A 23,550-nucleotide genomic window follows, 5' to 3' on the forward strand; every position below is an offset into this window, starting at 1 on the left:
TGATATCTGTAGTGCTTGTTACTGTTATTTTGTCACTGATACTTGTAGTGCTGTATACAGTTATGTAGTAACTGATATCTGTAGTGGTGTACACAGTTACCTAGTCACTGATATCTTTAGTGCTGTACACAGATACTTAGTCACTAATATCTGTTGTGCTGTACACAGTTATGTAGTCACTGATATCTGTAGTGCTGTATACAGTTATGTAATTTCTGATATCTGTAGTGCTGCATACAGTTATGTAGTCACTGATATCTGTAGTGCTGTATACAGATACATAGTGATTGATATCTGTAGTGCTGTACACAGTTATGTAATCACTAATATCTGTAATGCTGTACACTGTTGTGTAGTCACTGTTATCTGTAGTGTTGTGTACAATTATGTAGTCAGCAATATCAGTAGTGCTATGTACAGTTATGTAGTCACTGATATCTGTAGTGCTGTATACAGATATGTAGTCACTGATATCTGTAGTGCTGTACAGGTATGTAGTCACTGATATCTGTAGTGCTGTATACAGTTATGGAGTCACTAAAATCCAAAGTGCTGTACACAGTTATGTAGTCAGTGATATCTGTAGTGCTGTATACAGTTATGTAGTCACTGATATCTGTAATGCTGTACGCAGTTATGTAGTCACTGTTATCTAAAGCGTGGTATACAGTTATGTAGTCAGTAATATCTGTAGTGCTGTACACAGTTATGTAGTCACTGATATCTGTAGTGCTGTATACAGTTATGTAGTCACTGATATCTGTAGTGTTGTATACAGTTATGTAGTCACTGATATCTGTAGTGCTGTATACAGTTATGTAGTCAGTAATATCTGTAGTGCTCTATACAGTTATGTAGTCACTAATATCTGTAGTGCTGTATACAGTTATGTAGTTACTGATATCTGTATTGCTGTATACAGTTATGTAGCCACTAATATATGTAGTGCTGTATACAGGTATGTAATCAATAATATCTGTAGTGCTGTATACAATTATGAAGACACTGATATCTATAGTGCTGTATACAATTATGTAGTCACTAACATCTGTATTGATGTATACAGTTATGTAGTCTCTGAGATCTGTAGTGCTGTATAATGTTATGTAGCTATTGACATCTGTAGTGCTGTATACAGATATGTAGTGACTAATATCTGTAGTTCTGTACACAGTTATGCAGACTCTAATATCTGTTGTGCTGTATAAAGTTAAGTGGTCACAGATATCTGTAGAGCTGCATGTAGTTATGTACTCATTGATATTGGTATGGCTTTATACACTTATGAAGTCACTGATATCTTTAGTACTGTACAGAGTTATTTAGTCAATGATAACTGTAGTGCTGTATAGAGTTATGTAGTCAGTAATATCTGTAGTATTGTATACAGTTATGTAGTCACTGCTGTCTGTAGTGCTGTATATAGTTATGTAGTCACTGATATCTGTAGTGCTGTATACATTAATGTAGTCTCTGATATCTGTAGATCTGTACACAGTTGTGTAGTCACTTTTATCTGTGGTGCTGTATACAATTAAGTAGACAGTAATATCTGTTCTGCTGTATATAGTTATGTAGTCACTGATATCTAAAGTGCTTTATACAGTTAAGTAGTCACTGATATATGTAGTGCTGTAGACAGATATGAAGTCACTGATATATGTAGTGCTGTACATAGTTTTGCACTACCTGATATCTGTAGTGCTGTACACAGTTCTGTAGTCAATGATATCTGTAGTGTTGCATACAGTTATGTAGTCACTGATATCTGTAGTACTGTACACAGTTCTCTAATCACTGATATCTGAAGGTCTGTACACAGCTACGTAGTCACTGATATCTGTAGTGCTGTACACAGGTATGTAGTCCATGGTATCTGTAGTGCTGTATACAGCTATGTAATCACTGATATCTAAAGTGCTGCATACAGTTATGTAGTCACTGATGTCTGTAGTGCTGTACACAGTAACATAGTGACTGTTATCTGTAGTGCTGCACACAGTTATGTAATCACTAATATCTGTAATGCTGTATACAGTTCTGTAGTGACTGATATCTGCAGTGCTGTATACAGTTATGTAGTCACTGATATCTGTTGTGCTATATACATTTATGTAGTCACTAATATCTCTAGTGCTGCATACATTTATGTAGTCACTGATATCTGTAGTGCTGTACACAGTTATGTAGTCACTGATATCTGTAGTGCTGTACACAGATGCATAGTAACTGATATTTGTAGTGATGTACACAGCTATGTAGTCACTAATATCTGTGGTGCTGTACACAGTTATGTAGTCTGTGGTATCTGTAGTGCTGTATACAGTTATGTAATCACTGATATCTGTAGTGCTGTACACAGTTATGTAGCTACTGTTATCTAAAGTGAGGTATACAATTATGTAGTCAATAATATTAGTAGTGATGTATACAGTCACGTAGTCACTGATAAAGAAAGTGCTGTCTACAGTTATGTAGTCACTGATATCTGTAGTGCTGTATACAGTTATGTAGTCACTGATGTCTGTAGTGTTGTATACAGTTATGTAGTTAGTAATATCTGTACTGCTCTATACAGTTATGTAGTCACTAATATCTGTAGTGCTGCATACAGTTGTGCAGTTACTGATATATGTAGTGCTGTATACAGTTATGTAATCCCTAATATCTGTAGTGCTGTATACAATTATGAAGTCACTGATATACAGTTATGTAGCCACTGAGATCTGTAGTGCTGTATACAGGTATGTAGTCACTGATATCTGTAGTGCTGTACAGGTATGTAGTCACTGATATCTGTAGTGATGTACACAGTTACATAGTCACTGATATATGTAGTGCTGTATACAGTTATGGAGTCACTAATGTCTGTAGTGCTGTACACAGTTATGTAGTCATTGCTATCTGTCATGCTGTACAGATTTGTGTAGTCACTGTTATATGTAGTGCTGTATACAGTTAAGTAGTCAGTAATATCTGTTGTGCTGTATATAGTTATGTAGTCACTGATATATGAAATGCTGTATACAGTTATGTAGTCACTGATATCTATAGTGCTGTACACAGTTATGTAGTCACTATCTGTATTGCTGTACACAGTTATGTAGTCACTGATATCTGTAGTGATCTACACAGTTATGTAGTCACTAATATTTCGAGTGCTGTACCCAGTTATGTAGTCACTGATATCTGTACTGCTGTACACAGTTATGTAGTCACTGATATTTGTAGTGATGTATGCAGTTATGTAGTCACTGATATCTGTAGTTCTGAATACCATTATGTAGTGATTGATATCTGTAAGGCTGTACACATTTATGAAGTCACTGATATCTGTATTGCTATAGAAAGTTATATAGCCCCTGATATCTGCAGTGCTGTACACAGTTATGTAGTCACTGATATCTGTAGTGATGTATACAGTTAAGTAGTCACTGTTATCTGTAGTACTGTACACAGTTATGTACTCAATGATATATAAAGGTCTGTATACAGCTATGTAGTCAGTAATATCTGTAGTGCCATACACAGTTATGTAATTCGTGGTATTTGTAGTGCTGTATACAGTTATGTAATCACTGATATCTGTTGTGCTGTACACAAGTTATATAACCAATTTTATCTAAAGTGCTTTATACAATTATGTAGTCAGTAATATCAGTAGTGCTGTATACAATTATGTAGTCACTAATAATGAAAGTGCTGTATACAGTTATGTAGTCATTAATATCTGTAGTGCTGTATACAGTAATGTAATTAATGATATCTGTCGTGCTGTACACAGTTATATAGCCACTGTTATCTAAAGTGCTTTATACAATTATGTAGTCAGTAATATCAGTAGTGCTGTATACAATCATGTAGTCACTGATAATGAAAGTGCTGTATACAGTTATGTAGTCATTAATATCTGTAGTGCTGTATACAGTTATGTAATCACTTATATCTGTAGTGCTGTATACAGTTATGTAGTTATTGATATATTTAGTGGTGTATACAGTTAGATAGTCACTAATATCTCTAGTGCTGTACACGGTTATGTAGTCACTGATATCTGTAGTGCTGTAGCCACTAATATCTGTAGTGCTGTACACAGTTATGTACTCACTAATATATCTAGTGCTGTGCACAGTTATGTAGTGAGTAATATCTGTAGTGCTGTTCACAGTTATGTAGTCACTGATATCTTTAGTGTTGTATACAGTTATGTAGTCACTGATTTCTGTAGTGCTGTGTACAGTTATGTAGTCACTCATATCTGTAGTGCTATTTACAGTTATGTAGTCAGTAATATCTGTACTGCTCTATACAGTTATGTAGTCACTAATATCTGTAAGTCACTAGTATCTGTAGTGCTGTATACAGTTATGTAGTTACTGATACCTCTAGTGCTGTATACAATTATGAAGTCACTGATATCTATTGTGCTTTATACTTTTATGTAGTTGCTAACATTTGAATTGATGTATACAGTTATGTAGTCACTGAGATCATTAGTGCTGTATACAGATATGTAGTCACTGATATCTGTATTGCTGTACAGGTATGTAGTCACTGATATCTGTAGTGATGTACACAGTTACGTAGTCACTGATATATGTAGTGCTGTATACAGTTACGGAGTCACTAATATCCATAGTGCTGTACACAGTTATGTAGTCAGTGATATCTGTAGTGGTGCACAGATTTGTGTAGTCACTGATATCTGTAATGCTGTACACAGTTATGTAGTCACTGATATCTGTAGTGCTGTATACAGTTATTTAGTCACTGATATCTGTAGTGATGCACACAATTATGTAGTCACTGATATCTGTAGTGCTGTATACAATTATGTTGTCACTGATATATGTAGCGTTGTATTCAATTATGTAGTCAGTAATATATATATATAGTGTTGTATATAGTTATATAGTCAATGATATGAGTAGTGCTGTATACAGTTATGTAGTCACTGATATCTGTAGAGCTAATCACCATTATGTAGTCATTGATATCTGTAGTGGTGTACACAGTTAAGTAGTAACTAATATTTGTAGTGATGTATACAGTTATGTAGTCACTGAATTCTGCAGTGCTGTATTCAGTTATGTAATCACTGATATCTGTAGTGCTGTACACAGTTATGTAGTCACTGATATCTGTCCTGCTGCACACAGTTATGTAGTCACTGAAAACTGTAGTGCTGTACACAGTTATGTAGTCACTGATACTTGTAGTGCTGTACACAGTTATGTAGTCACAGATATCTGTCATGCTGCACACTGTTATGTAATCACTGAAAACTGTAGTGCTGTACACAGTTATGAAGTCACTGATATCTGTAGTACTGTACACAGTTATGTAGTCCCTGATATCTGTACTGCTGTACACAGTGATGTTGTCACCGATATCTGTAGTGCTGAATAAAGTTATGTAGTCACTGATATCTGTAGTGCTATATACATTTTTGTAGTCACTGATACCTGTACTGTTGTATAAAGTTTTGTAGTCACTGATATCTGTAGTGTTGTATGCAGTTATGTAGTCACTGATATTTGTAGTGCTTTACACAGTTATGTAGTTACTGATATCTGTAGTGCTGTACACAGTTATATAGTCACAAATATCTGTCATGCTGTATACAGTTATATTGTCACTGATATCTGTAGTACTTTATACAGTTATGTAGTCACTATCTTTCATGCTGTAAGCAGTTATGTAGGGCTGCATACAATTATGTAGTCGGTAATATCTGTAGAGCTGTATACAGTTATGTAGTCCCTGATATCTGTAGTGCTGTACACAGTTACATAGTCACTGATTTCTTTAGTGCTATACATAGTTACATAGTCACTGATATCTGTTGTGCTGTACACAGTTATGTAGTCACTGATATCTGTAGTGCTGCACAGAGTTATGCAGTCAATAATATCTATAGTGTTGTACACAGTGACATAGTGACTGATATCTGTAGTGCTGTACACAGTTATGTAATCACTAATATCTGTAGTGATGTACACAGTCATGTAGTCACTGATATCTGTAGTGCTGTATACAGTTATGTAATCAGTGATAGCTGTAGTTCTGTTCACAGTTAGGTAGTCACTGTTGTCTGTAGTGCTGTGTACAATTATCTAGGCAGCAGTATCAGTGGTGCTGTATACAGTTATGTAATCACTGATATCTGAATTGCTGTATACAGTTATGTAGTCATTGATATATGTAGTGCTATGCAAGGTTATGTAGTCAGTAATATATGTAGTGCTGTATACAGTTATGAAATCACTAATATCTGTAATGCTGTTTAGAGTTATGTAATCACTGATAGTAGTGCTGTATACAGTTATATAATCACTGATATCTGTAGTGCTGTAGTCACTAATATATCTAGTGCTGTATGCAATTATGTAGGCAGTAATATCAGTAGTGCTGTATACAGTTATGTAGTCACTGATATCTGTATACAGAACTACAGATATCAGCATCTACATAAGTGTATACACCACTACAGATATTACTGCCTACATAATTGTACATAGCCGAAGATATATTAGTGCTGTATACAGTTATGTAGTCACTGATATATTTAGTGCTGTGTACAGTTATATAGTCAATGATACCTGTAGTGCTATATACAGTTATGTAGTCACAACTATCTGTAGTGCTGTACACATTTGTGTAGTCACTGTTATATGTAGTGCTGTATACAAATAATTTGTCAGTAATATCTGTAGTGCTGTATACAGTTAGTGACTGATATTAGAAATGCTGTATTCAGTTATGTAGTCACTGAAATCTGTAGTGCTGTACACGGGTATGTAATTACTGATGTCTGTAGTACTGTACACAGTTATGTAATCACTGATATCAGTTGTGATCTACACAGTTATGTAGTCATTAATATCTCTTGAGCTGTACACAGTAATGTAGTCACTGATATCTGTAATGCTGTACACAGTTATGTAGTCACTGATATCTGTAGTGATGTATACAGTTATGTAGTCACTGATCTCTGTATTGCTGTATACAGTTATGTAGTCACTGACATCTGTAGTGCTGCACGCAGTTATGTAGTCACTGATAGCTGTAGTGCTGTATACAATTATGTTGTCACTGATATCTGTAGTGCTGTATACAATTATGTAGTCAGTAATGTATACAGTGTTGTATATAGTTATATAGTCACTGATATCAGTAGTGCTGTATACAGTTATGTAGTCACTGATATCTATAGAGCTGAATAACGTTATGTAGTCATTGATATCTGTAGTGCTGTACACAGTTCTGTAGTCACTGATATCTGTATTGCTGTAAACCGTTATGTAGTCAGTGATACCTGTAGTGCTCTACACAGTTACGTAGTAACTAATATCTGTAGTGCTGTACACAGTTATTTAGTCACTGATCTCTGCAGTGATGTATTCAGTTATGTAATCACTGATATCTGAAGTGCTGTATACAGTTATATAGTCATTGATATCTGTAGTTTTGTATACAGTTATGTAGTCAATGGTATCTGTACTGCTGTAGTCACTAAAATTTCTAGTGCTGTATACAATTATGTAGTCAGTAATATCTATAGTGCTGTATACAGTTATATAGTCACTGATATCTGCAGTGCTGTATACAGTTATGGAGTCACTGATATATGTCATGCTGTATACAGTTATGTAGCCACTTACATCTGTAGTGCAGTACACAGTTATGCAGTCACTGATATCTGTAGTGCTTTATACAGTTATTTAGTCACTGATATCTGTAGTGCTTGTTACTGTTATGTTGTCACTGATACTTGTAGTGCTGTATACAGTTATGTAGTAACAGATATCTGTAGTGCTGTATACAGTTATGAAGTCTCTGGTATCTATAGTGCTGTATACAATTATGTAGTCATTTATATCTGTAGCACTGTACACAGTTATGTAGTCACTGATATCTGTCCTGCTGAACACAGTTATGTAGTCACTGAAAACTGTAGTGCTGTACAGAGTTATGTAGTCTCTGATACCTGTAGTGCTGTACGCAGTTATGTAGTCACAGATATCTGTCATGCTGTACAGTGTTATGTAGTCACTGATATCTGTACTGCTGTACACAGTTATGTTGTCACTGATATCTGTAGTGCTGTATACAGTTATGTAGTCACTGATATCTGTAGTGCTATATACATTTTTGTAGTCGATGATATCTGTAGTGCTGTATACAGTTTTGTCATCTCTGATATCTGTAGTTTTGTACACAGTTATGTAGTCAATGATATCTGTAGTGCTGTACACAGTTATGTAGTCACTAATATCTGTCATGCTGTACACAGTTATGTTGTCACTGATATCTGTAGCATCATATACAGTTATGTAGTCATTATCTGTTGTGCTGTACGCAGTTATGTAGTCACTGTTATCAGTAGTGCTGCATACAATTATGTAGTCAGTAATATCTGTAGAGCTGTATACTGTTATGTAGTCACTGATATCTGTAATTCTGTACACAGTTTCATAGTCACTGATATCTTTAGTTCTGTAAACAGTTACATAGTCACTGATATCAGTTGTGCTGTACACAGTTATGTAGTCACTGTTATGTGTAGTGCTGCATACAATTATGTAGTCAGCAATATCTGTAGAGCTGTATACGGTTATGTAGTCACCAGGGGTGGCTCATGGCATCGGGCTGCCGGACTGCAGCCCCCTCAAACTAAAAATTAAAAAAGAAAACAAAAAAAAAATTATTTTTTTAAACTTCGTGCATGCGCAGTAGTCCCGACTACCATCGGTCTATGCGCATGCTCAAGGCAGTCCGGCAGGACCCATAGAGGGACACAAGGAGACGTCTGTGCACTTTTAAAGTGCACAGATACACTGGGAGGATATATCGCATCCAGACTGCAACAGCAGCAGTCAGAACAGTCTCGTCATCGGGAGGGAGCTTTTACTTGGGATCACGTTGGGAAGGAGCTTTGCTGGGATCTCGCCGGTCTTTGTGAGTATTGCGCGGGCAGGATATGGTATGGAGAACAGACAGGTAAGTGTATGGTGCATTTTACTTTATGTGTTGGTGCTTTTAACTGGATAGAGTTGTGTGTGTGTTAGCTGGTGCTTTTAACTGGAAAGAGAGGTGTGTGTGTGTGTGTGTGTGTGTGTGTAAATGCCCCAGGTGCTCATGGTGGTGTGGTAGGGAATACCTCAGGCTTGAACCCTGTACCCTGTATGCAGGTGTTAAAGACTTGAGTTCCCTACCCACCACCATTTGTAAAAAAATTGCAGATTTTTGCCTCATATTTGATCTGATCTGTTCCTCATAATATCTGTGGTTTGTAAATGTTGCAATGCTTGATATTTGATGGTGTAGTAGTAGCATTGTTGCCTCACAGCTGCAGGTTTTCAGGTTTGATTCTTGGCTGGGGTTCCTTCTTTGTGGGGTCCGTATCTTCTCCCTGTGTTTGTGTGGGTTTGCTTTTGTGTCCTCCCATGTTACAAAGACATGTCTGCATTATTTTTTCCTGGGCCTCTGCTGAAAATTGTTTTTTTGTTCCAAGTCAGACTGTCCTGATTAACAAATGTTAAATAACATTGACAGGCATTTGAATTTCAGACTTCAGGTTTCTGAATGTTTAATTCCTTGCAGATTTGATGGTGCAGTGGTAGTATTGTTGCCTCACAGCTATAGGTTTTCTGGTTTGATTCTTGGTTGGGGTGGCTTCTGTGTGGAGTCTGCATCTCCTCCCTGTGTTTGTGTGGATTTGCTCTGGTGCCCTGCCATTTTACAAAGATGTGTCTGCAGTATTAATCCCTGTGTCTGCTGAAAATAGTTTTTGTTCTGTCCGCAGTAAAATTGACCGGCATTTGAATTTCAGACTTCAGGTTTCTGAATGTTTAATTCCTTGCAGATTTGATGGTGCAGTGGTAGTATTGTTGCCTCACAGTTATAGGTTTTCTGGTTTGATTCTTGGTTGGGGTGGCTTCTGTGTGGAGTCTGCATCTTCTCCCTGTGTTTGTGTGGATTTGCCCTGGTGCCCTGCCATTTTACAAAGACGTGTCTGCAGTATTAATCCCTGCGTCTCTGCTGAAAATTGTTTTTGTTCTGTCCGCAGTAAAATTGACCGGCATTTGAATTTCAAACTTCATGTTCTTCAGAATACATAGTAGCACAACCTTTTTTTCTAGCAATTTTCTAAGTTTATAAGATGAATATTTTAAATTTGTCCCTATTTTGGGACTGTATTCCCCCATTATTGGCTTCATCCAGGTTTTTGTGCTAAGGTTGACAGCTATGGCAAAAACTGAATTCACTGAATATGGACTGTAGAATTGTGCATATTTACTGATAAAGGTGCACTGTAGAATTGTGCATATTTACTGATAATGGTGGACTGTAGAATTGTGCATATTTACTAATAATGGTGGACTGTGGAATTGTGCATATTTACTAATAATGGTGGACTGTAGAATTGTGTATATTTACTAATAATGGTGGACTGTGGAAGTCTGAGTAGACTTTTTTATGATAAATGTTCTCAACTGGGCAGTTTTGCCATTATGGGTGCATATGTTTTATTTCATTGCTTACTGGAAAAATGTTCAAAACAAATTTAAAACACCCTCTAACAAGTGTACTGTATTGTACAAGGAATATAATTTTAGTACAATGAGGAAGGTGTATCAAAGAGCACATGTATGTTTCATATGCAAGGGCCTATGATTCAAAACAGCCCAAAATTAATCTTTATCTGCCACTGGCAAAATGTATTTTCTTTGAATGTGGGTTTCAATACTGTTTCAATGAATGTGAGTTTCAAGGGCAGAGAAGTTTTAATGCTAAGTTTTCATTGTGAGACTGCATTGCTTTGTTTAACAGATGACTTAATGTTTGTGCTGTAAAATACAAAATAAAACTTTCAAATGAAGTCCAACTCATCATTGAAGTAAAGCAGTATGCACATTAGTGTTTATGGTAAATGGAGTGAAATAGCCAAGTAATAGTTCATTGGAATGGCTGCAGAGGCTCCATTCAACCATTATTTTGTCGGGGGGGGGGAAGGGCAGCAAACTCAGACAGGCCCAGCTGAACTATACCTCCCAACTGTCCAGATTTTCAAAGAATGAATAGATTTTTGCTTCTTATTTTTGGTTTGTTGTTCATAAAATTTGTAGTTTTAATTCCTAAATGATTTGCCAGAAGTCACTAAATAATAAGTTTCAGACTTCATAACCTTCATAAAATGCATGTTAAAGTAAGAGCCGTTCTATCAACTGTCTCAATTTATACAAGAGCAATTTTAGTACTGTTTATATGTGCCCCAATATATTTGGCCTTGTTCAGATTTACTGCATTAACAGGTTGAGAGGTACATGCAAATAAATTGCTTTATAGAATTAGGCATAGCCAACCTCTCAACTGTCCTCAATTTTTGGCTCAAAATGTTGCTCTTCCCCCTAATAATCCCTCCGCAAAATAGCAATTTTGGAAGAAAACATGGAGGGTTTACAATTAAGAAATAACTGTAATAATCAAAGTTATCGATTACTTGAAATGCATCTAGATTCTTTTATTTTGTCAGCTGCTCAAGGTAGCAGTACTAATATTAAAGTGTCCCTTCTTTGACAAGTAGCAGCTGTATTGTGTGTCTATTTTATATTTTTGCATCACATTTTTGGTCCATTTTTCATAAAATTGTGTTTTTTGGCAAATTAGTGACAAATCACTAAAGACTGAAGTTAGAAAATGACAGACATTTGAGTTTCAGATTTTATACCCTTCAGAAAATTCATACTAATGCAAGACCTATTCTATTATCTTTCTAAGTTTATTAGAGCGATATTTAAAAATTGTCCTTATTGTTGTGCCTTTGTCCCACTTCTGTGTATGGCTTTGTCCAGATTTCTTGCTCTTGAGGTTGAGCGGTATGACAAATGTGTCAGGGCCATCACAGTCAGCCAGAGAGATTTCAAATTGTGACATGCTTGTTGCACCCACTCCCCATGTAGTGACTCTGGATGTGTCCAAGCAAGGCAAGGAGTAGTTGTATCTACCTTGGATGGGGAGGACACACTGCATAAGTACTACAGTGGCTTTTCATCTGTCCTTGATTTTGCAGAATGGTCTGGTTTCTGTCATATTTTTGTACTGTTGATTTATGCTTATTACTCAGATTTATGGTTATTACTCAAAGTGCCTGTTGCTCTGTGTTTAAGTAGCAATGCTTTAATGACCATAAGGCAAGCTTGTCTAACATCGTAAGATGCAAGTAAGCTTTAATAAGCATACTGTTAAAGAATTGCCAACATTGAAAGCCTTTCTGTTGTTGCCATGCAGAGAATACTTGACTAGATAATGTATAAGCCTTGGGTATTAAAGGACAGGATTCCATTATTTTAAAAAGCTCATTACACTTGTTGGGAGACTTCCAGTCATCTCTACAGACTTTACCCGTAAACTAAACAGAATGCCAATCATGTGTGGTCCATAACCTGTACATTAATCCTTTAAGCAATGTATCTTGAGCTTGTTTATTGTTTGCTTTTCATTTTTTACTTTTATCATGTTTTCCCCATGAAACAAGTTGTCAGGCAGCAGGTCTTTTTTGGATAAGAAACATTTTTACAAGTGGGGGCATCACATAGATTTCTACTTTCAGCATGTTGCTTGGTACTTTAATAAAGCTGAATATATTATAATTAGAACTGCAGTGCAAGGAGAAGTGGTTTGAGTTGAGTGCTTCTGGTTTTTCTTATACTTGATTTTGACTGGCATTCCAGTAATGTATTTAAAAGTAATTTATTTTTTCATGCCTCACAACCTTTTGTTTCCATCTAGATATTAAGTAAGCTGTCATGCAGCCAATGCATTGAAATATTTTTATTCTTCTACACTTATTTTTGTCTTGATTGGACTTTCATAATGATGGTTTGCCAGCCAGGGCAGCGTATTTAATTAAAGTTAGTTTTTTGTGGTTTTGTGCATAGCTCCTCCCCTTTGTGGGTGACCACACCCCTTCCCTTTGACCCCACCCATTCAGCATCTCCTGCAGCCCCCCTGTGATTTGAAGTCACCAGCCGCCACTGGCAGTCACTGATATCTGTTGTGCTGTACACAGTTTCATAGTCACTGATACCTTTAGTTTTGTAAACAGTTACATAGTCACTGATCTCTGTTTTTCTGTACACAGTTATGTAGTCACTGATATCTGTAGTGCTGTATACAGTTATATAATCACTGATATCTTTAGTGCTGCATACAGTTATGTAGTCACTGATATATGTAGTGCTATACTCAGTTATGTAATCAGTGATATCTGTAGTGCTGTACACAGTAATGTAGTCAGTGATATTTGTAGTGCTGTATACAGGTATGTAGACACTATCTCTAGTGATGTACACAGTTATGTAATCACTAGTATCTGTAATGCTGTATACAGTTATATAGTCACTGATATCTGTAGTGCTGTTGTCACTAATGTATCTAGTGCTGTAAACAATTATGTGGGCAGTAATATCTGTAGTGCTGTATACAGTTATGTAGTCACTGATATCTGTATACAGCACTACAGATATCAGTGACTACATAACTGTATACAGCACTACAGATATTACTGCCTACATAATTGTATACAGTACTAGGTATATTAGTGCTGTATCCAGTTATGTAGTCACTGGTATCTGTAGTGCTGTATACAGTTATGTAGTCAGTAATATCTGTACTGCTCTATACAGTTAGGTAGTCACTGATATCTGTAGTGCTATATACATTTATGTAGTCAGTAATATCTGTATTGCTCTATACAGTTATGTAGTCACTAATATCTGTAGTGCTGCATACAGTTATGTAGTTACTGATATCTGCAGAGCTGTATACAGTTAGGGGGGAGGTTGGCACAATGGCTAAGGTGTTTACCTTACAGACACAAGATGCAGGGTTTTTTTCTCACTTGGGGTAATTGGCTAGGCTTAAAATGGCCCACAAGGGTAGTTAGCCTAGTACTAAACTATGAACTATGAAACTATGAATGTAGTCACTGATATCTGCAGTGCTGTTGCCAGTAATAACTGTAGTGTTGTACACAGTTATGTGCTCACTATTATATTTATTGCTGTACACAGTTATGTAGTGACTGATATCTGTAGTGCTGTTCACAGTTATGTAGTCACTGATATCTGCAATGCTGTACACAGGTATGTAGTTACTGATATCTGTTGTACTGTACACAGTTATGTAGTCACTGATATCAGTAGTGATCTACACAGTTATGTAGTCACTATATATCTAGTGCTGTAGACAGTTATGTAGTCACTGATATCTGTAATACTGTACACAGTTACGTAGTCATTGGTAATTGTAGTGCTGAATACCATTATGTAGTCATTGATATCTGTAGTGCTGTACACAGTTCTGTAGTCACTCATATCTGTAGTGCTGTAGAAAGTTTTATAGTCAGTGATATCTGTAGTGCTGTACACAGTTACGTAGTAACTAATATCTGTAGTGCTGTACACAGTTATGTTGTCATTGATTTCTGCAGTGCTGTATTCAGTTATGTAATCACTGATATCTGTAGTGCTGTACACAGTTATGTAATCACTGTTATCTGTAGTGCTGTATACAATTATGTAGTCAGTAATATCAGTAGTGCTGTATACAGTTATGTAATTACTGATATCTGTAGTGCACTATACAGTTATATAGTCATTGATATCTGTAGTTCTATTTACAGTTATGTAGTCACTGATATCTGTACTGCTGTAGTCACTAAAAGTGTTGTGTACAATTATGTAGTCAGTAATATGTATAGTGCTATATACAATTATATAGTCACTGATATCTGCAGTGCTGTATACACTTATGGAGTTACTGATATCTGTAGTGCTGTTTACAGTTATGTAGCCACTGACATCTGTAGTGCTGTACACAGTGATATCTGTAGAGCTTTATACAGTTATTTAGTCACTGATATCTGTAGTGCTTGTTACTGTTATGTGTCACTGATACTTGTAATGCTGTATACAGTTATGTAGTAACTGATATCTGTAGTGCTATATACAGTTATGTAGTCACAACTAACTGTAGTGCTGTACACAGTTATGTAGTCACAACTATCTGTAGTGCTGTACACATTTGTGTAGTCACTGTTATATGTAGTGTTGTATACAAATAATTTGTCATTAATATCTGTAGTGCTGTATACAGTTATGTAGAGACTGATATTAGAAATGCTGTATACAGTTATGTAGTCACTGAAATCTGTAGTGCTGTACACAGGTATGTAGTTACTGATGTCTGTAGTACTGTACACAGTTATGTAGTCACTGATATCAGTAGTGATCTACACAGTTATGTAGTCACTAATATATCTTGTGCTGTACACAGTAATGCAATCACTGATATCTGTAATGCTGTACACTGTATGTAGTCACTGATATATGTAATGTTGTATACAATTATTTAGCCAGTAGTATATGCACTGTTGTATATAGTTATATAGTCATTGATATCTGTAGTGCTGTATACAGTTATGTAGTCACTGATATATGTAGAGCTGAATACCATTATGTAGTCATTGATATCTGTAGTGCTGTATAAAGGTCTGTAGTCACTCATATATGTAGTGCTGTAGACAGTCATGTAGATAGTGCTACCTGCAGTGCTGTACACAGTTACTTAGTAACTAGTATCTGTAGTGTTGTACACAGTTATGTAGTCACTGATTTCTGCAGTGCTGTATTCAGTTATGTAATCACTGATATCTGTAGTGCTGTATACAATTATGTAGCTAGTAATATCAGTAGTGCTGTATACAGTTATGTAATCGCAGATATCTGAAGTTCTGTATACAGTTATATAGTCATTGATATCTATAGTTATGTATACAGTTATGTAGTCAATGATATCTGTACTGCTGTAGTTACTAAAATTTCTAGTGCTGGGTACAATTATGTAGCCAGTAATATCTATACTGCTGTATACAGTTATATTGTCACTGATATCTGCCGTGCTGTATACAGTTATGGAGTCACTGATATCTCTAGTGCTGTATACAGTTATGTAGCCACTGATATCTGTAGTGCTCTACACAGTTATGCAGTCACTGATATCTGTAGTGCATTATACAGTTATTTAGTCACTGATATCTGTAGTGCTTGTTACTGCTATGTTGTCACTGATACTTGTAGTGCTGTATACAGTTATGTAGTAACTGATATCTGTAGTGCTGTATACCGTTATGTAGTCCCTGATATCAGTAGTTCTGTATACAGTCATTTATATCTGTAGTGCTGTACACAGTTATGTAGTCACTGACACCTGTAGTGCTGTACACAGTCATGTAAACACAGACATATGTTGTGCTGTACACAGTTATGTAGTCACTGATATCTGTAGTACTGTACACAGTTATGTAGTCACTGATATCTGTACTGCTGTACACAGTTATGTTGTCACTGATATCTGTAGTGCTGTATACAGTTATGTAGCACTGATATCTTTAGTGCTATATACATTTCTGGAGTCACTTATATCTGTAGTGCTGTATACACTTTTGTAGTCACTGATATCTGTAATGTTGTCACTGATATCTGTAGCACCTAATATAGTTATGTAGTCACTATCTGTCATGCTGTATGCAGTTAAGTAGTCACTGTTATCAGTAGTGCTGCATACAATTATGTAGTCAGTAATATCTGTAGAGCTGTATACGGTTATGTAGTCAGTGATATCTGTAGTGCTGTACACAGTTACATAGTCAGTGATATCTTTAGTTCTGTACACAGTTACATAGCCACTGATATCTGTTGTTCTGTACAAAGTTATATAGTTACTGATATCTGTAGTGCTGTATACAGTTATGTAATCACTGATATCTTTAGTGCTGCATACAGTTATTTAGTCACTATCTGTAGTGCTGTACAGTTACATAGTGACTGATATCTGTAGTGCTGTTCACAGTTATGTAGTCACTGATATCTGTAGTGCTTTATACATTTATGTAGTCACTGATACCTGTAGTGCTGTATACAGTTATGTAGTCACTGATATTTGTAGTGCTATATACAGTTATGTAGTCAGTAATATCTGTATTGCTCTATACAGTTATGTAGTCACTAATATCTGTAGTGCTGTATACAGTTATGTAGTTACTGATAGCTGTAGTGCTTTATACAGTTATGAAGCCACTAATATCATTAGTGCTGTATACATGTATCTAATCACTAATATCTGTAGTGCTATATACAATTATGTAGTCAGTAATATCTGTAGAGCAGTATACGGTTATGTAGTCAGTGATATCTTTATTGCTGTACCCAGTTACATAGTCACTGATAACTGTTGTACTGTACACAGTTATATAGTCACTGATCTCTGTAGTGTTGTATACAGTTGTGCAATCACTGATATCTGTAGTGCTGCATACAGTTATGTAGTCACTGATATCTTCAGTGCTGTACATAGTTACATAGTGACTGATACATGTATTGCTGTTCACTGTTTTGCAATCACTAATATATGTAGTGCTGTATACAGTTATGTAGTCACTGATATATGTAGTGCTATACACAGTTATGTAGTCAGTGATATCTGTAGTGCTGTATACAGTTATACAGTCACTGATATTTGTAGTGCTGTATACAGGTATGTAGACACTATCTGTAGTGTTGTATACAGTTATGTAATCACTAATATCTGTAATGCTGTATATCGTTATGTAGTCACTGATATCTGTACTGCTGTATACAGTTATATAGTCACTGATATATGTAGTGCTGTAATCACTAATATATCTAGTGCTGTATACAATTATGTAGGCAGTAATACCTGTAGTGCTGTATACAACTATGTAGTCACTGATATCTGTATACAACACTACAGATATCAGTGACTACATAACTGTATACAGTATAAAAAACAAAAACGGTCGTAGGTAAAAGCAAGGTGCAAAAAGGAGCCCAAACAAAATGAAAGAAAATCCACTGAGCTAGCACACTGAGAACGTTTATTGATAGACAAAACAGAAAACAGAAAATGGTGAGCGCTTTCACAACATAAAGTTGCTTCATCAGACAACAGTAAAAGGCTTACACTCTATTTAAATAGTCAAATATCCATTACTCAATTAACTAATTAGGGTTAGCAAGCTGTACACAATCAAATTCAAGAGAAGCTTACCACAGTGAATCCTACAATAAAGATGCACTATGCATATAAGTTACACACAAAGTTACTAAGCATATATAACCACACTATATACAGTGTAAAAAACCATGTACATACATATATAAGATAAAACAATGACAGTAAGACATATAAAAAACTACTAAAAACATCTAAAATATCTTCTAAAAGATCTAAAAATCAGTGCATGAGTGGTAGAGCCTTCAAAAAGGGAACCAAAGTAGTGGCAGCATTCAACCCAGGAAACTTCTCAGCATTAAGCTTCAGTATCCATTTTTGCTCATGCCCCTCTGTAATATTTTCTATGTCACCACCCCTAGGGTTCGTATAAATATGTTGCAAAACCAAAAATTTAAATGAATGTGAACGATCATTAGACATAACGTGACAGGCCAGAGTACTGGATTGTTTACAGTTGGTAATGTCTCTCACATGTTCTAAAATACGATCTTTCAACATTCTATTCATTTTGCCTACATAATAAGCATGGCATTGTTGACAAAAACAAAAATAAACAACATCAGTGGTTCTACAATCTGAATATTGATTAGAATGTAACGAAAAATGCCTGGTAGGATGCACATAATTATTTTTGTTATAAACAAACTGACAAGCACTACAGTTCCTACATGGAAAAGTTCCACGGCGAACAGAGTGAGTTAACTTTTTGCGTGTTTCACCACGGCAAAGGTGTTGTTTAAGTGACTTGCCATTCTTGAAACTGAAATGTGGAATCAGTCCAACCTTGTCTACAAGGCCAGGAACTTCTTGTAAAAGGTACCAGTATTTCTTAACAACATCCACATATTGATTAATGTTGCTAGAAAACTGGAGAACCACTCTAAAGTCATTCTCAGCTGTGGCACTGTGTGTTGCATCTGCGATTGCTCTGTTGTGATTATAATAAGGTTTGCACCTAGTATCTCTAAGCTTCCAGGCATCAGATATTGCATTATCAATGTCTGCACTAGAATATCCTCTAGCCAGAAACTCAATTTTCAAGTTATTCAATGCAGCTACTGCATCATTGTCATTACTATGTAGCCTGAGTGTCCTAAAAACTTGCCCTCTTAACACATTCCTAGGAATGTGTCTAGTGCATACTAGATTTATGCAGCAATGTGTTCTTTCTAGTTGGTTTATGGTATATAGTACTGCGGAGATGATTCAAATCAGATTTACTGATTTTGACATCAAGAAAACTTATGTCAGTGGCTGAACTCTGGTGTGTAAACCTTAGAAAATCAGTTGTTGAATGCAAATAATCCAAAAATTGGTCTAGATCAGAGCCGGAGCCCTTCCATAACATAAAAGCGTCATCTACAAACCTAACATACCACAGTATTTGTCCAAAGAAAGGATTAGTGGCAGACAAAATGTTTTGCTCTTCCCAACTGACCAGTGCTAAGTTGGCATAGCTGTATACAGCACTACATATATTACTGCCTACATAATTGTATGAAGTACTAGATATATTAGTGCTGTATACAGTTATGTAGTCACTGATATATTTAGTGCTGTGTACAGTTATATAGTCACTGATATCTGTAATGCTGTATACAGATATGTAGTTATCAATATCTGCTGTGTTATATACAATTATGTAGTCAGCAATATCTCTACTGCTCTATAAAGTTATGATGTCATTGATATCTGTAGTGCTATATACAGTTATGTTCAAAAAACCAAACGTTGAGAGCAAAAACCTTTATCAAAAACAAAGCTTTCAGGCCAAAACCCTTTTTCAATGATTAACAAAAGGTACAATAAAATCACATGTTTAAATACAAGCCCAGGACATCACATGACCCGCAGCCAAGGTCATATGACATGAAATAATACAAACTTACAATAAACAAATAAAAAAGACATATTGTTAATAAAACTACATAAAAATGTGCTTCCTCAATAAAATATCATATTATTCAACATATTCAGAGTATATACTTGCTAATAAATGTTATTATTTTAACCTTGTGTGCTGTATTTTAGTCAAAACAGGCTTTAATGAAACACTTGCATTCAATCCTGGTGCCACATCTGCTGCTAGTCTTACAATCCAATCATATTCTCTATTGTCTAACAAATTTAAGTTCCCCCCCTTTTTGACACACTAACAGTGTCTATAACCCTAAACTTAAAAGTGTGAGATATACCATAACTTTTTACATGCTTAGATAAAGCATTCGTGTCACTCCCATTCCTTATGTTGGATTTATGTTCTATAATCCTGTCTTTAAGTTTTCTAGTAGTTTTTCCAACATAAAAGGAGGGACAGGTGTCACATGTTGCCAAATAAACAATATTACTTGTTACACAAGTGGCAAGACAGTTAAAGGTATACACTCTTTTTGAAACAGGGTGAACAAATGTATTTACAGGACTTAATGGATCACACTGTTGTAAAATGTCTACACAGCAACTACAATTATAACAGGAGAAAGTACCCTTCCTTGATACACCAATAGATGTAGAATTTACACTACCAAAGTCCTTATACGCTAACATACTTTTTATTGTCTTCATGTTTCTATAAGAAAAACATGCTCTATCCCCCACAACCATCCTGATATCATCCTGTAAGAAGGACCTTCCAGTACTTTCTAACTATATCTCTCACCGTGGCAGTCATAGTGCTGTAAGAAGTTATATATCTCAGACAAACCCTGTCCACCGGCTCACTCAATCTTTCACACAGTGTATTAGATATCTGTAGAAATGTAGGTTTGAAAAGGGTATGTCTATTAGATATAATATATTCACTAATCTCTTGTATCATATGTGATGAATACCCACTATTCTTAAATTCCACACATGCTTCATTAAGTTGCTTCTTAAAAGCATCATCATCAGTATTGAGTCTACTGATGCGAGCCAATTGCACCTTAACAATGCCCTTAAACACATGTGGAGCATGCATACTTGATGCATATAGGTACCTTCCAGACGATACTTCTTTCTTAAATACTGTGGTGTTGATAACATCTTCCCTCTTAATTAATGTAATATCTAGAAAATTAATGGTGCTAACCGAACATTCATACTTAAACTTTAAAAAACTAGTTGAATTATTCAGAGAAAGAATATAATCCTCTAATTCACTATGGGTGCCTTTCCAAAGAAGGAAACAATCATCCACAAACCTTTGATAAAATAACAAATTTTCATTCAAAAACCTCTCACCATCATTTATATACATTCTCTCCCATTGGGAAAGAACCAGATTGACATAAGTATTTGCTACTGGTGTGCCCATTGCCACACCAGTTTGCTGTAAATAAAATTTGTTATCAAACAAGAATATATTGTTTCTTAGAACCAAGTCTAACAACATGCAAATATTTTCTATATGTCTGGCTAAAAAAACTGAATATCTCAACAAGAATTCTCTAATGGCATCCAGCCCATAATCATTGGGGATTACAGTAAATAACGATGTAATGTCCATTACCACCAAATATATACGTTCACAGGTATCTGTAGCTAGACTCATATTCATATACCAATTCTTGAGCTTAACTAAAAAATCACTAGAATCTTTAAGCACTGTGTGACAAAACTTTAGTAATGGTTGTAGTTGCCTTTGCAGGTAGAGTGATATGGGTTCAGTAACCTTTTTTCTCTGTAAAGGCTTGCAGCCGAGGCGCTAGCAGAGGAGAGACAACTAAAAGGTTTTTATTAAATTCTTATTTTGGAAAGTAGAGCTGTTTTCACTGGTCTTTTGTGTGGTTTCAGAATAATTTGCTTTTGGATAGTGGTTATTTTAACAATAAAAATTATGTTAGCGTATAAGGACTTTGGTAGTGTAAATTCTACATCTATTGGTGTATCAAGGAAGGGTACTTTCTTCTGTTATAATTGTAGTTTCTATGTAGACATTTTACAACAGTGTGATCCATTAAGTCCTGTAAATACATTTGTTCACTCGGTTTCAAAAAGAGTGTATACCTTTAACTGTCTTGCCACTTGTGTAACAAGTAATATTGTTTATTTGGCAACATGTGACACCTGTCCCTCCTTTTATGTTGGAAAAACTACTAGAAAACTTAAAGACAGGATTATAGAACATAAATCCAACATAAGGAATGGGAGTGACACGAATGCTTTATCTAAGCATGTAAAAAGTTATGGTATATCTCACACTTTTAAGTTTAGGGTTATAGACACTGTTAGTGTGTCAAAAAGGGGGGGGGGACTTATGTAATTTGTTAGACAATAGAGAATATGATTGGATTGTAAGACTAGCAGCAGATGTGGCACCAGGATTGAATGCAAGTGTTTCATTAAAGCCTATTTTGACTAAAATACAGCACACAAGGTTAAAATAATAACATTTATTAGCAAGTATATACTCTGAATATATTGAATAATATGATATTTTATTGAGGAAGCACATTTTTATGTAGTTTTATTAACAATATGTCTTTTTTATTTGTTTATTGTAAGTTTGTATTACTTCATGTCATATGACCTTGGCTGCAGGTCATGTGATGTCCTGGGCTTGTATTTAAATATGTGATTTTATTGTACCTTTTGTTAAGCATTGAAAAAGGGTTTTGGCCTGAAAGCTTTGTTTTTGATAAAGGTTTTTGCTCTCAACGTTTGGTTTTTTGGTCATTGTTCTATTTAACAGCAGTGTTGGTTATATACAGTTATGTTGTCAGTAATATCTGTACTGCTCTATACAGTTATGTAGTCATTGATATCTGTAGTGCTGTATACAGTTATGCAGTTAGTGATATCTACAGTGCTGTATACAGATATGTAGTTACTGATATCTGTAGTGCTATATACAGTTATGTAGTTAGTAATATCTGTATTGCCCTATACAGTTATGTAGTCACTAATATCTGGAGTGCTGTATACACTTATGTAGTTACTGATACCTTTGGTGCTTTATACAGTTATGAATCCAATGATATCCGTAGTGCGGTATACAGGTATGTAATCACTAATATCTGTAGTGCTGTACACAGTTATGTACTCATTAATATAACTATTGCTGTACACAGTTATGTAGTGACTGATATCTGTAGTGCTGTTCACAGTTATGTAGTCACTGATATCTGCAATACTGTATACAGTTATGTATTCACTGATACCTGTAGTGCTGTATACAGTTATGTAGTCACTGATATCTGTAGTGCTATATACAGTTATGTAGTCAGTAATATCTGTATTGCTCTATACAGTCATGTAGTCACTAATATCTGTAGTGCTGTATACAGTTATGTAGTTACTGATACCTTTAGTGCTTTATGCAGTTATGAAGCCACTAATATCAGTAGTGCTGTATACAGGTATGTAATCACTAATATCTGTAGTGCTGTATACAATTATGAAGTCACTGATATCTATAGTGCTGTATACAATGATGTAGTCACTAACATCTGTATTGATGTATACAGT

The sequence above is a fragment of the Protopterus annectens genome, chromosome 2.part1 (assembly GCF_019279795.1).
Source record: "Protopterus annectens isolate FY-2018-M chromosome 2.part1, PAN1.0, whole genome shotgun sequence".
NCBI lineage: Eukaryota > Metazoa > Chordata > Ceratodontiformes > Protopteridae > Protopterus > Protopterus annectens.